Source organism: Phalacrocorax carbo, chromosome 3 (genome assembly GCF_963921805.1).
Source record: "Phalacrocorax carbo chromosome 3, bPhaCar2.1, whole genome shotgun sequence".
NCBI lineage: Eukaryota > Metazoa > Chordata > Aves > Suliformes > Phalacrocoracidae > Phalacrocorax > Phalacrocorax carbo.
This window is the reverse complement of record NC_087515.1, coordinates 67,281,372-67,290,242: the sequence shown is the minus strand read 5'-3', so window position 1 is coordinate 67,290,242 and position 8,871 is coordinate 67,281,372. Positions and strand designations below refer to the sequence as shown.

The following is an 8,871-nucleotide window of genomic DNA, read 5'->3' as shown; positions in this document are numbered from 1 at the left end:
GCAAAATCAAGTCAACAAATCAATGCACAATGACTATGCTGTTAGATAAGGCAAATTGAGAAATAGAATGCCGTTAAAATTATGGGTCTTAACATTAATTAACATTAAATAACATTATGATTAACTATGATTGATTAGCATTACAGAAAAAAAGCAGATGAGATCTTAAAGGGCCTGCAGTGAAGTCATGGTGAAGCTTGCTCTGTGTGTGGAGGGTCCTTTTCATACAACCTCCCAAAGAATGGTAGTGGGAGTACTCAAAACTGGCTTCAACGTACTAGTCTGACTTATCAGACGTCCTTCATTTAGCACCTAGCTACGGAAAAGTAAAATAAACATCAGCAAAGCAATAGAATTGTATGACAGACACAAAATGATGTCTTCATTAATGTCGACCTAGTTGAGAGGTGTCTTGAAAAAAGAGAAAGCAAAGCATGTCTGTCTGTTAATCACTTGGAGATACCACAAAGTCTGAGAAAAACTACACTTCCTCTGTCTTAAGCAAGATGTTTTTCTAGGATATTTGGGGAAGAAGGGAGTCGGGGAAATGGACCTGCTGTATGAATGCAGCCAGGGAAATCAGGCAGAAATAAAGCTGCCTTGAACTCAAGCCAGTTACTGAAATAGAGGACACTGATAACTCCCAAGTTGCTCCTGTGTCTTGTGGTGGCTTTTTGACCATTTCTGTTAAAAGTCTGACAACTCACAATGGTGTCCCATTACCTCAAACTCCCCGGGGGCCAGCTGCACCCCACTGTACAAGACTTCTGGAAAGACGTAGTTAGTGCCAAAGGTGCCGCTGAGAGAGAACATCTCAAACTTGGTCTGTGCAGTCTCCACCGGCTGCCCGCACGTGTTCGGGTCTGTGCTCTTGCACTTGAGCAGTGTGCATATCTGCGGGGAGGAGGGTACGGAAAGGCAAAATACCGCTAAGCTTTCAACAATCAAGACTGTAAGATTGATTGTAAGGAAAGCTGTCATGATGAAGAAATTATCCAATACATCTACTTATTTATTTAGGCAAGAAGACCATGAGTGCTCTTGGCACTTGAAACTTTGTAAAAAGACAATTCTTTGCCAGCACCACAGCAAAGCACTGTTGCTGTGTGTACACACATGTGTTTATAAGTTAAGTGTGCATTCATGCATAACACATATGCATGTAGTCACAGGTATGGAATAGTTTATGACCTAGGTAAGTTACTTCAGCTCTGGCTGAGATTCCTAAAAAACTGAAGCCATACTTATTTGGCCACTCTAGTGGGAACACTCTAAAGATATAGCATATTTAAAAAAGCCTAACAGTGAAATTTAAAAGAACCAATACACTGACAAGCCATGTGAATACAAAGGCTATATCCATATTGTTTCTTGATTTTGTGAGATGACTGCATGTTAGAGAATTATATCAGAATGATGGTGCAATCCACTGAGCAGAAAAGAGCTCTCTGTTGTGACAAGAGCATCCCTATGAAGATAGGGAGAACTCTGTTATCTTCTCTCCCTTTTGTACACATATATGGAAACCTTCTTGAAGTGTTACAGCATGGGGTCATCTCAGGGTCTTCACTTTCATCATTTATAACATAGACAGAAGAGCAGGATCAACACCCCTAATGAAGTCAAAATGCATCATGAAGAAAACAAATGTTTTCAGAGGGGCCTAAAGAATGCCTCCTCTTAAAACCCCTCAGTCAAAAATGAGACAAATGCAAATGGGCTGCAAGGAGAGTATTGCAGACTTCCCACCATCCAAATAAGAACAGGAAGCCTTTTCCTGCAAATATATCTCTCCTTCAAAAACGTGTAGCCCATCAAAGGCACCCAGAACATAAATGTCATCTTTCTGCTTCTCTATCATCTTGTAACTCGGTAACAGAGGTCCTGCTGGCAAATGGCACAGGTTCCCTTGGGTTCACTGAGCTCCATGAAGAAGAAGAGATCATGGAAAACAACCCCACTGAAATAGTGATCATTTGATGGAAGCTGTTCAGTACTGCTGGCATACAATTTCGAGTTAACAGCAGCAGGATAGTCAGGAGACAGACATGGGCGTGAATGCAGTTCTGTCACCAAAAAAAACAAAAGTGAGCATTTTCCATTTCTGTATTATAATAATATGCTTTCAGACCATCTAGGGCATAAATACCACTCCCTGCAAACACATAACACCAGAAAGCTTAGCTTTTAATCTGAAAGCAAGTGTATGGTACAAGTAAGCAGTCATCACTAATTAATTTGTGCCAAATTTTATTCTAATGTTTACCAGATTGTTTTGAAACTAAATTAAGCCTTCACAGACTACAACCCTAACCTAATGCTTTTTGCAATCAATGGAAAAAAGGCCAAACTCTGATCTTTCAGGTATCATAAGTGACAAGATTAGTATGCTAATTATATGCCATTACAGATTATTTAAGTAGCTGAAGCTATACATTCCTCATTGAGTTTAGCTGCATCAGAAATCAGTATTTTTGATTAAAATGAATGGTAACATTATCAAGTAAAAAAAAATTCTATAAGGAAAATATATTACCAAAAGTCACATCTTTATGCAAACTCTACACAAATACATACATCTTTAAAGCCCAGAGTAAAATCTACTCTGACTGTTGTATGACATAGGGTCATCAATGACTGAGAACTAAAGGAATGGCCCATATCTGCTTTTATTTGGAAGGCAAAGTTGAAGCCTACATTTTAGCAACACCAATAAGTTTTCTCTCACTTCTGCGAGCACATGCCCACAAAACCTGTGCTTGACTTCTAGCATCTGCTCAGGAAAAATACACAATGAAAACAGAGTCTGCAAAGAAAACCTGACACAAGGTATCCAGCCCAGAAGTAACGTTTGCAGGACTCTCAAGAACATTTCTTAGAGTTAGGTTTCCACCTAGTGGAGAAAAAATACTTTGGGCCTTCACATGACCAAAACATCGATAAATACCAGGGTCAGAAGATGAAGAATCACATGCATAAACTCTCAGGACTGACCATTTAGCAAATAACTAAAGGTGTTCCAGTCAACTTAAGCATTTCTGAGTTCTTACATAACACATTTTGACTTTTTTTTTTATCCGTACATATTCTCTTCTCCTAATCCTGTTGACACGCGCATGCATGCCTAAAGCTGACAGGAATTTCTGCTCAGGTCAACTGCACTACATAGATAAAATGTTGCCCACGGGAACAAGATCAACCACAGCAATATCACATTACCTGTCATACCTAAAGTGGATTTGCACGTATTTGCTGCAAGAAAGTTGACACCCATTCCCATAGCCCATGCTGAGTGAAACTGGACTGCCAAAAACAGCGAAAGAGTGTTACCCCAAGCAGTTGGGAACAGAATGGTGTCAACCTGAAGTGTTCTTGCCAAGACCACAGCTGGTCATGATAGAGTATGTCTGCACAAATGAAAACGCCAAAGTAGCCAAAAGATGTATTGAAAATAACAAATTCTGGATCCTTGGGGAAATCAAACTGTTTCTCTGTCATGAAAAGGTTGCACTGTTCATGGAAATGAAAGGAGGGAGGAAAAAAATATTAGAAAATAAATCAAAGTACTTAAATCACACTAGTATTGACTCTAACGCTTATTCACTTAAATAAAAGTAATGGAGAATGTTTTGTGAACATGCTATATATTAATTTCAAAAAGGAGAATTCCTACCACTGCAAGAGGGGATTTGTATTTAATTAGCAAGAGTTTAGGACATTAATGTTTTAATATCTGATGTGTCACTTCTTATTGAGAAGCAGTAAAAATAGAGGGATTACTGAGTTTTAATTAATTTCTTTTAATTACTTGCTATTAAATTCAGACTAGCAGGAATGAAGGTATCTTAGGAGAGTGGCTTTCACCTGTCCTCTGACACCTGCTCTGTAATGGCTCTATGTACGAATACATTTAAGCCTGGGAAGCAGCTTCTGTTTCACATCTTTAATCACCTGAGGATCATGCACTTCCTGAACTTTGTAAAATCCTGTTACCTTGTGATAACAAACCACCAGTTTCCCTTGAGTCAAAGGCAACGTTGGTATTGTGCTAATAGTGACCATTACTCGGGCACCTTAGATCACTGGAATTACAGGGCTTCTTTTCTCCCATATTTGCAACCACATAGATGGAGTTATTCCTCATCAGACAGCTTGGTCTTCCCAGCACTGGTGAGGGTTCAAACCTAAACAGCAGGGAAGGAAGACAGGAAACAAAACATCAAAACCAGTCAATCCATAAAAATGCCAACACTAAGACTACAGATCACAAGAATGAAAGGTTTAAATTAGTCATATGAAACTGTCATTTTCTGTATTCAACAGAAGGCAGTAGTTCTGTGCTGCAAAGCTTAGCGTGCCGAAACTCAGCTTCACCTCATGTTAAATAAGTGAGCAACACAGGGGTTTTCTCACCCTGAAAATGAATCTTTGCACCTTCGAGCCTCTCTTCTGCTGCTGGTGTGTGGTACCGCGTTGGTGTTACACCGACACGTGGGCTAATCTCAGCTTTCTGCTTCAGCTCTTGATTCAGCTGCTGTGCTGAGGTAGCTTACAATTTGTTTCTTCTATGGTGCGTTTAATTTTCTTTCACCAAATATTGCAGCTTCAAAAATGGTGCAATTTAGTAAGGAAAATAACAGCATAAAAAGGCTATGTCATGATTCAAAAACTTGAAATTGCACAGTGTATTCTTTCAGTAGTAGCTGTTATTTTATTCACAAATATTCCTAATATTCCTGCATCATAAACCTTTTCTACAACACATATGGAATACATTACTGAAATGTAGATTCTGTAAGGTTTTGTTTTTCTTTTAAATAAATCTCAGCCTTTATGAGTATACTAACTGAAATCAAAAGAATTACAGTCAGACAAAAACAACAGAGGAAATGATGAAGGAAGTTAAGTTGTCTGAAGCTATTTATGGAAACTACATGATGTCTAACTTGCTTCCATTTCACAGATTCACAGATTCACAGATCTGTAGGTGTTGGAAGGGACCTCTGGAGATCATCTCATCCAACCCCCCTGCTTGGGCAGGTACACCTACACCTAGATCAGGGTGCACAGGACCTGTTCAATATCTTCATTGATAATCTAGATGAGGGGGCTGAGCGCACCCTCAGTAAGTTTGCAGATAACACCAAGCTGGGTGGGAGCGTCGATCTGCTGGATGGCAGGAAGACCCTACAGAGGGACCTGGACAGGCTGGATCGTTGGGCCAGAGCCAACGGTATGAGTTTCAACAAGGCCAAGTGCCGAGTCCTGCACTTGGCTCAAAACAACCCCATGCAATGCTACAGGCTTGGGAGGAGTGGCTGGAGAGCTGCCTGGAGGAAAAGGACCTGGGGGCGTTGGTTGGCAGCTGGCTGAACATGAGCCAGCAGTGTGCCCAGGTGGCCAAGGCAGCCAATGGCATCCTGGCTTGTATCAGGAATAGTGTGGCCAACAGGAGCAGGGCAGTGATCGTGCCCCTGTACTCAGCACTGGTGAGGCCATACCTTGAGTACTGTATTCAGTTTTGGGCCCCTCACTACAAGAAGGACATTGAGGTGCTGGAGTGTGTCCAGAGAAGGGCAACAAAGTTGGTGAAGGGTCTGGAGAACAAGTCTTATGAGGAGTGGCTGAGGGAGCTGGGGTTGTTTAGTCTGGAGGAGGCTGAGGGAAGACCTTATTGCTCTCTACAACTACCTGAAAGGAGGTTGTAGCGAGGCAGGGGTGGGTCTCTTCTCCCTAGTAACAAGCGATAGGATGAGAGGAAATGGCCTCAAGCTGCGCCAGGGGAAGTTTAGGTTGGATATTAGGAAAAACTCCTTCACCGAAAGGGTTGTCAGGCATTGGAACAGGCTGCCCAGGGAGGTGGTGGAGTCTCCATCCCTGGAGATATTTAAAAGAAGGGTAGATGTGGTGCTTGAGGATATGATTTAGTGGTGGACTTGGCAGTGATAGGTTAGCGGTTGGACTTGATGATCTTAAGGGTCTTTTCCAACCTTAATGACTCTATGATTCTATGATTCTATGACTCCAGGGAAGGAGACTCCACAACGTCTCTGGGCAGCCTGTGACACTGCTCTGTCACCGTCACAGTAAACAAGTTTTTTCTCATATTGAGGTGGAACTTCCTGTGTTCCAACTTGTGCCCATTGCCCTTGTCCTGTCGTTGGGCACCACTGAAAACATTCCCATCCCATCCTCTTGATACCTGCCCTTCAGATACTTATAAGTATTGATAAGATCCCACCTCAGCCTTCTCCAGGCTGAACAAACCCAGGTCTCTCAGCCTTTCCTCATAAGGGAGGTGTTCCAGACCCATGATCATCTTGGTAGCTCTCCGCTGGACGTGTTCAAGCAGTTCCCTCTCCTTCTTAAACTGGGAGGCCCAAAACTGGACAGAGTACTCCAAATGTGGTCTCACTAGGGTAGAGTAGAGGGGGAGGATAACCTCCCTTGACCTGCTGGCCACACTCATTTTAATGCAGCCAGGATACCGTTGGCCTTCCTGGCCACAAGGGCACAGTGATGGCTCAGGGTCAACTTGCAGTCCACCAGCACTCCCAGGTCCTTCTCAACAGAGCAGCTTTCCAGCAGGTCAACCCCCAGCCTGTACTGGTGCACAGGGTTGTTCCTCCTGAGGTGCAGGACTTTACACTTCCTTTGTTGAATTTCATGAGGTTCCCCTGGGCCCAGCTCTCCAGCCTGTCCAGGTCTCCTTGGATGGCAGCACAGCCTTTTGGTGTATCAGCCACTCCTCCCAGCTTGGTATCATCAGCGAAATTCCTGAGGGTACACTCTGTCCCTTCGTCTGGGTCACTGATGAATATGTTGAACAGGACTGGACCCAGCACAGACCCCTAGGGAACACCACTAGTTACGGGCCTCCAACCAGACTCTGCACCATTGATCACAACTCTCTGAGTTCTGTTGTTGAGCCAGTTCTCTATCCAGCTCACTGTCCTCGCATCCAACCCACACTTCTTAAGCTTGTCTGTGAGGATGTTATGGGAGACAGTGTTGAATGCCTTGCTAAAGTCAAGATAAACAGCATCCACTGCTCTCCCTTCATCGACCCAGCCAGTCACACCATCATAGAAGGGTATCAGGTTGGTCAAGCATGATCTTCCCTTGGTGAATCCATGTTGACTACTTCTGACAACCTTCTTTTCCTCTATATGCCTGGAGATGACCTCCAGAATGAACTGTTCCATCACCTTGCCAGGGGTGGAGGTGATGCTGACTAGCCTGTAGTTTCCTGGGTCCTCCTTCTTCCCTTTTTGAAGACTCGAGTGACATTTGCTTTCCTCCAGTCCTCGGGCACCTCTCCTGTCCTCCATGACCTTTCAAAGATGATGAAGAGTGGCTTGGAAAAAACATCTGCCAGCCTCTTCAGCACTCGTGGGTGAATCCCATCGCTGCCCATGGATTTGCGAGGATCCAGTTTGCCTAGGTGATCTCTGACCCAATCTTCCCCAACTAAGGGCAAGTCTTGCTTTCTCCAGATTTTTTCCCTCACCTCTGAGGGCTGGGATGCCTGAGGGCCAGCCTTAGCAGTGAAGACTGAAGCAAAGAAGGCATTCAGTAACTCTGCCTTCTCTGCATCCTGTGTCATCAGGGCCCCTACCTTATTCATCAGCAGGCCCACTGTATCCCCAGTCTTCCTTTTACTGCTGATGTATTTGAAGAAGCCCTTCTTGTTATCCTTGACATCCCTCGCCAGATTTAGTTCCAACTGGGCCTTGGCTTTCCTCGTCGCATCTCTGCATACCCTGACAACATTCCTATATTCCTCCCAAGTGGCCAGTCCCTTTTTCCACATACTGTGAACCTCCCTCTTCCATCTGAGCATCTCTAGAAGCTCTTTGGTCATCCATGCAGTTGTTCTAAGACATTTAAGACTTTCAACAACCACTCCTAAAGGTAGCCATGTTTACCATCAAACTGTTCCCCCATGCACAGCAGGGACAATACCTTCCAGAATCAGTACATGCAATCTAGTCCACCCATGGGTCTGGGATATCCTCAAGATAAGGGTATATTGTTTCCCTTGTGAAGACCCAGCCGTAAATGCCCTCTTCAGGAGTCACAATGATATAGGCACCCTGGTACCAACATACAAATCCAAAGAACACCGTGAAGAAAACAAAGAAATAGTCAGTGTTTACCACTATGAATGTCTCTAACTCTGTCATAATACTTGCCTGGCTGCTTCTTTGATGGCATTTTCAAAACTGCCATATTTTTGTCCATCAGCATCAAGGTCTCCTCAGGAGAAACTATCACTTCAGTGCCTTCTGACAAGACCACCTCACACTCCTAGACAGCTGCGACGTAGCTGTCCAGGGCACAGGCCTCCAGAGCAGACAGCACCAAAAGCACGGCAGAGGCACAAGCTTGAGGAAGCCCCATGTCTGGAGTCGGGAAGTCGCCCAAGAGGGCGGCAGGGCCAAGCAAAGCCAGTGGGCTTTAAAAGGGAAAGTCTTGCACAAAACCTGGGAATTCCCCAGAGTGGCAGAAAGCTGACACCAGGAGATGCAGTCACCCTGCCAGGAAAGTCTCACAGCATCAAAGGCAAGAGAGCTGCCAGCATTGAGCAATTCTGCCTTACACCGACAGAGAAGTCACCGCTGTGCGGCAGCTGAAGAAACAACGTCGCTTGCCAGATGTGTGTGTGATGCGGGTGTGGCATTGCCGTAGTAACGCAGCTCACGGCAAGCCTGGGTCACAGCAGGAAAACAAGCCAGAGTTTGGGAAATCTCAGCAAAGACCAGCACGGACACATTCCTGGCCAAACTCGAGGGCACGGAGCGCAGGCAGGGCTGCAGGAGGCAGGCGGCCAGTCCCAAGCTCAGCGCTGCTGCACGGGCACTGCTGGTA

The 8,871-nt window shown here is 44.4% G+C and overlaps 1 pseudogene; it reads right to left on the bottom strand.

The window, feature by feature from the left end:
• On the bottom strand, positions 1 to 8,871 carry LOC104051819 (pantetheinase-like; annotated as a pseudogene).